The sequence below is a fragment of the Schistocerca nitens genome, chromosome 7 (assembly GCF_023898315.1).
Source record: "Schistocerca nitens isolate TAMUIC-IGC-003100 chromosome 7, iqSchNite1.1, whole genome shotgun sequence".
NCBI lineage: Eukaryota > Metazoa > Arthropoda > Insecta > Orthoptera > Acrididae > Schistocerca > Schistocerca nitens.
This window is the reverse complement of record NC_064620.1, coordinates 330031763-330038803: the sequence shown is the minus strand read 5'-3', so window position 1 is coordinate 330038803 and position 7041 is coordinate 330031763.

Below are 7041 nucleotides of genomic sequence, written 5' to 3'. Positions count from 1 at the left end.
TTCCTTTGAAATGGCACGGCCGACAACCTTCCGTAATCCGATGAGACGGATGACCCCGTTGTCTGGTCTTCTCCCGCAAAACAATCCAACCCCTTGCTTACTCACATACAAATTTTATCCGTACATGATATAATGGGAATATCTACTTCCATCACGTAATTTAACCATTGTTTGCTGAGAACCTCACTGGCAAAACTATGAGGTTAATATGCCACTGTGACATATTAAACCATACTCTGAACAACGTGGTTTGGAGAGATGCTTATTGCGGTGTACTATTGAAACTATACGTTTTCGTAAAACTTGTCTGGTAATTTTCCAATAACTGAAGACAGAGTGTGCAGTACTCGGGTCGTTCTATTTGAGACAGATATGGTTCATTCGGCATCTTTTTAATAGCAAACGACGCATTGCACCACTCGTCTCCAACAACAGAAGCGTCGTGATGTCCATCCCACCCTTGGAGGTTAAAATCTAACATAATTTATACACAGAATAGATTATAACATAACCTGACACCACCCAAAAAAAAGTGACGAATGAGATCGGACGCACCGTGACCAAGCTGTCATCCGACGTTATCGGACAACCTCTGGGGCCGGCGTCTGACGATCGTTGTCGGTGACACTGTGAACGCAGCCTTAGTAGATTCCCCTAGAAACTGAAAGCAGTGAACCGTCTGCAAACTGATTAAGATTTGTAAATGGCATTGTAACGTAAGGAACATTTTTGTTGTACATAGTTCTCCTCTTGTCTGTTATTGAAAACTAAGCAGTATTTACAACAAAATTGAAACTGTTAGTGTTTATCTCAGGTTTTAATTGAAAACTGTCGATTTGTAACGTGAAACGGAGGATCGGTGTGGTAAAAATAAGAAAACCAATACAGATTCATCAGAAAGCGCTACTAAAAAGACGCTAGTTTCTCTAAAAAAAGTCCCTAGCATAGCTTCAATATTTACTCGAGCTTACACAAAACATGATTCTGTTATTCATAAACAACTTACTGATTACCAATAATAACAGGAAGCTCTTGATAATGATGAACGTTCTGCTGAGTGCAAAATAACAACAATTATACACATTTTTTATGTTTTTGCTTGAAAGCTGTGCTTGCATTAAAACTGATCGATTTGGTTACATGACAGACCGTAAGTTATCCGATCAACTAATTATTATTACTTATAAAATGCTATTTATTTTTTGAAAGGATACAAAATGCACAATGGACTAACATTGCACGATGTGCGGTTCTGATTATTTGCAAAACAAACAATCAAAAACCAAAGACAAGTCATCGGCTCCCAGTTTCTCTTTCATACTTTCATTTGTGTTTATTTCCCTACCAATCCTAATGATACCACCGGAAATCCAACCATTTCCTACGTCAATTATGTATTGTACCAAACCTACCAATCGTCGTTTTGGAAGAGCGCAACTCTAGTCAGGCTCATTTTCACTACACAGAAGTGTAAACGATAACACACTGTAGCCGAACAGCCGTGAGGTCTAGACTCGACGTACAAAAATGGTTCAAATGGCTCTGAGCACTATGGGACTTAACATCTATGGTCATCAGTCCCATAGAACTTACAACTACTTAAACCTAACTAACCTAAGGACATCACACAACACCCAGTCATCACGAGGCAGAGAAAATCCCTGAACCCGCCGGGAATCGAACCCGGGAACCCGGGCGTGGGAAGCGAAAACGCTACCGCACGACCACGAGCTGCGGACTCTCGACGTACATTCCAAGGCCAATACCGCCGGCTACTGCGATGGTGACTTACTCATATCTCTTCCTGTTTTCCATTTCTTCTTTTCTCTTAACATCTTTCAGTTATATGTCACCAATTTCCCTGCATAGTTTGTATCTCTATAATTTAGAAGTAACAAGACACCAACAGAACAGTTAACCCTTCGACTGTTCTTTGCACAGATTGTTTCAGCTTTGGGAATAAGTTCAGAATAGTGGTCTCATATCAGGGGCGTAGAGTGCACGAGATAACCCTTCCCAACCACATTCGCAGAGATTTTCAGTTACAACACCGACGCTGACCGGGCGAGATTTGCATGCGGAATGAATAGCACAGTCTCGGACAACAAATGTCAGGTTATGATCATCGTTCCTTCCAGACGTTGAATGAACCACGCTAAACACTATTATGATACTTTTACAAAACGAATTTCGTCACACAGTGGTGATTCCATAATAACCATAAGCAAATATCATCTTTCTTTTTACTCTTGATTTAGATTGACGAATTTTTTTGGTCAAACAACTTGACTTAGATTTCAACCGCGGTTCAAAGTCCGTATTTTTAAAAATTTTTATCTACTATTTTTTGAGTCGTAAGACTGATGGCCCACCACGATTCTTCTACTATGCCAACCCCTTCATCTCAGAGTAGCACTTGCAAACTACCTCCTCAATTACTTGCTGGATGTATTCCAAACTCTGATATCCTTTACAGTTTTTACCCTCTCTTCGCCCTCTTGTACCATGGAAGTTACACCGTGATGTCTTAACAGATGTCCTACCATCCTGTTCCTTGTTCCTGCCAGTGTTTTCCTTATATTCCTTTCCCGGGCGATTCTGCAGAAAACCTCCTCTTTCCTCTTACCTTATTAGCCCACCATATTTTGAAGTTTTTTTTTCTGTAGCGTCACATCTGTAATGCATCAATTTTCCTCTGTTCCGGTTTTTCCACAGTCCATGTTTCACTATTATTCAATGTTCTGTTCCAAAAGTACAGTCTCAAATTAAGGACTTCTCTTGGCAAGGAATACCCTTTTTGCCTGTTTTTTGTCTGCATTTCATGTCCTCCTTGTTCCGTCTGTCATGATTTATTTTGATTGAACAGTAGGGGCGAAAGAATACATCCCTGTCTTACATCCTTTTTAATCCGAGCAACTTCGTTCCTGAACTTACACTCTTATTATTCCCTACTGCTTTTTTTCCTACATATTGTGTATTACTCTTCTTTGCCTACAGCTTACCCCTACTTTTCTCAGGATTTCGAACATCTTGCAACATTTGATGTTGTCCAACGCTTTTTTACAGGTCGGCAAATCCTGTGAACGTGTTTTGATTTTTCTTTAGTCTTTCTTCCATTATCATTCGCAATTTCAGAACTGACTAAAGCCAAACTGATCGCCATCTAACACATCCTCAATTTTCTTTTCCTTTATTCTGTAGATTATTCTTATGAGGTTTCTAGCCGATGGTGCGATAATTCTCGCGCTTCCCAGCTCCTGAAATACTAGGAACTGTGTGGATGATCTTTCTCCGAAACTCATATGGTATATTGCCAGACTCACAATTTCTACACACCAATTTATTTTTTATTTATTAATTGACATGTCAAGTTCCGTAGGAGCAAATCTCCAGGGTCATGGAACGTGTCAGTACATGAACTTACAACATAAAAGTAATAACAGATAAAAATAAATGTTCATGAACCTGAAAGAAAATCAGTCCATAAGTTTAAGCAAACGCTATCAGCAATACAATGAGAATCAGCTTAATTTTACAAGGAACTCCTCGATAGAATAGAAGGAGTGACCCATGAGGAAACTCTTCAGTTTCGATTTGAAAGCGCGTGGATTACTGCTAAGATTTTTGAATTCGAGTGGCAGCTTATTGAAAATGGATGCAGCAGTATACCGCACACCATTTTGCACAAGAGTTAAGGAAGTCCGATCCAAATGGAGGTTTGATTTTTGCCGAGTATTAACCGAGTGAAAGCTGCTTATTGTTGGAAATAAACTAATATTGGTAACAAGAAACGACAATATGGAATATACACTCCTGGAAATTGAAATAAGAACACCGTGAATTCATTGTCCCAGGAAGGGGAAACTTTATTGACACATTCCTGGGGTCAGATACATCACATGATCACACTGACAGAACCACAGGCACATAGACACAGCCAACAGAGCATGCACAATGTCGGCACTAGTACAGTGTATATCCACCTTTCGCAGCAATGCAGGCTGCTATTCTCCCATGGAGACGATCGTAGAGATGCTGGATGGAGTCCTGTGGAACGGCTTGCCATGCCATTTCCACCTGGCGCCTCAGTTGGACCAGCGTTCGTGCTGGACGTGCAGACCGCGTGAGACGACGCTTCATCCAGTCCCAAACATGCTCAATGGGGGACAGATCCGGAGATCTTGCTGGCGAGGGTAGTTGACTTACACCTTCTAGAGCACGTTGGGTGGCACGGGATACATGCGGACGTGCATTGTCCTGTTGGAACAGCAAGTTCCCTTGCCGGTCTAGGAATGGTAGAACGATGGGTTCGATGACGGTTTGGATGTACCGTGCACTATTCAGTGTCCCCTCGACGATCACCAGTGGTGTACTGCCAGTGTAGGAGATCGCTCCCCACACCATGATGCCGGGTCTTGGCCCTGTGTGCCTCGGTCGTATGCAGTCCTGATTGTGGCGCTCACCTGCACGGCGCCAAACACGCATACGACCATCATTGGCACCAAGGCAGAAGCGACTCTCATCGCTGAAGACGACACGTCTCCATTCGTCCCTCCATTCACGCCTGTCGCGACACCACTGGAGGCGGGCTGCACGATGTTGGGGCGTGAGCGGAAGACGGCCTAACGGTGTGCGGGACCGCAGCCCAGCTTCATGGAGACGGTTGCGAATGGTCCTCGCCGATACCCCAGGAGCAACAGTGTCCCTAATTTGCTGGGAAGTGGCGGTGCGGTCCCCTATGGCACTGCGTAGGATCCTACGGTCTTGGCGTGCATCCGTGCGTCGCTGCGGTCCGGTCCCAGGTCGACGGGCACGTGCACCTTCCGCCGACCACTGGCGACAACATCGATGTACTGTGGAGACCTCACGCCCCACGTGTTGAGCAATTCGGCGGTACGTCCACACGGCCTGCCGCATGCCCACTATACGCCCTCGCTCAAAGTCCGTCAACTGCACATACGGTTCACGTCCACGCTGTCGCGGCATGCTACCAGTGTTAAAGACTGCGATGGAGCTCCGTATGCCACGGCAAACTGGCTGACACTGACGGCGGCGGTGCACAAATGCTGCGCAGCTAGCGCCATTCGACGGCCAACACCGCGGTTCCTGGTGTGTCCGCTGTGCCGTGCGTGTGATCATTGCTTGTACAGCCCTCTCGCAGTGTCCGGAGCAAGTATGGTGGGTCTGACACACCGGTGTCAATGTGTTCTTTTTTCCATTTCCAGGAGTGTACATATTGAGAGGCCAATGTCAAAATACCCAGACTCGTGAACACAGGTCGACAAGATGTTCGGGAACTCACACCACTTATTGCCCGAACAGCCCGTTTCTGAGCCAAAAATATCCTTCTAGAATGGGAAGAGTTACCCCAAAACATAATACCATACGACATAAGTGAATGAAAATAAGTACAGTAGACTAATTTACGTATCGAAGTATCACTCACTTTCGATACCATTCGAATAGTGAAAATGGCAGTATTAAGTCTTTGAACAAGATCCTGAACGTGGGCCTTCCACGACAGCTTGCTATCTATCTGAACACCTAGGAATTTGAACTGTTCAGTTTCACTAATAATATGCCCGTTCTGTGAGATTAAAACGCCAGGTTTTGTTGAATTATGTGTTAGAAACTGTAAAAACTGAGTCTTACTGTGATTTAACGCTAGTTTGTTTTCTACAAGCCATGAACTGAGGTCATGTACTGCACTACTTGAAACCGAGTCAATGCTGCACACAACATCCTTTACTACCAAGCTAGTGTCATCAGCAAACAGAAATATTGTAGAATTACCCATAATACTAGAGGGCATATCATTTATACAAATAAGGAACAGGAGCGGCCCCAACACTGATCCCTGGGGCACCCCCTACTCGACAGTACCCCACTCAGATCTCACATCACAGCCGTTATCAACATTGTGAATAATGACCTTTTGCTGCCTGTTGCTAAAGTAAGAGGTGAACCGAGTGTGAGCTACTCCCCTTATTCCGTAATGGTCCAACTTCTGGAGCAATATTGTGATATCAACACAGTCCAATGCCTTTGTTAAATCAAAAAATACGCCAAGCGTTCGAAACTTTTAGTTTAGCCCTTCCAGTACCTCACAGAGAAAAGAGAATATAGCATTTTCAGTCGTCAAACGACTTCTAAAGCCGAACTGTACATTTGATAGCAAATCGTGTGATATAAAATGATCAATTAACCTTACATACACAGCCCTTTCGATAACTTTTGCAAACACTGATGGCATAGAAATAGAATTATCTACATTATCCCTTTCTCCCTTTTTATAAAGCGGCTTTACTACTGAGTACTTTAATCGCTCAGGAAACTGACCATTCCTAAAGGAAAAATTACAAATATGGCTAAATACAGGGCTAACATATGCAGCACAGTACTTTAATATTCTACTAGACACTCCATCATAACCATGAAAGTCCTTAGTCTTCAGTGATTTAATTATTGACTCAATCTCCCTCTTGTCTGTATCACAGAGGAGTATTTCAGACGTCAATCTCGGAAAGGCATTTACTAAGAAATTTGTATGATTTCCTGTAGGAACTAAATTTTTATTTAATTCACCAGCAATGCTCAGAAAATGGTTGTTAAATACTGTACATATATCTGATTTATCAGTAACAGAAATATTATTACTGCGAACTGACTTTATATCATCAACCTTGTGCTGCTGACCAGACACTTCCTTCACAACTGACCATATGGCTTTAATTTTATCCTGTGAATTAGCTATTCTATTTGCATACCACATACTTTTTGCCTTGCTAATAGCATTTTTAAGCGCCTTACAATACTGTTTGTAATGGGCTACTGTAGCTTGATTGTGACTACTTCTAACATTTTGATATAATTCCCGCTTTGTTCTACATGATATCCTTATCCCACTACTCAGCCAACCGGGCTGTCCATTACTACTAGTACCCCGTTTAGAATGTTCTAATGGAAAGCATGAGAAATGTGTTACGAAAAGCATTGTATTTATCATCTATATTTTCGGCACTATAAACTTCTTGCCACTCT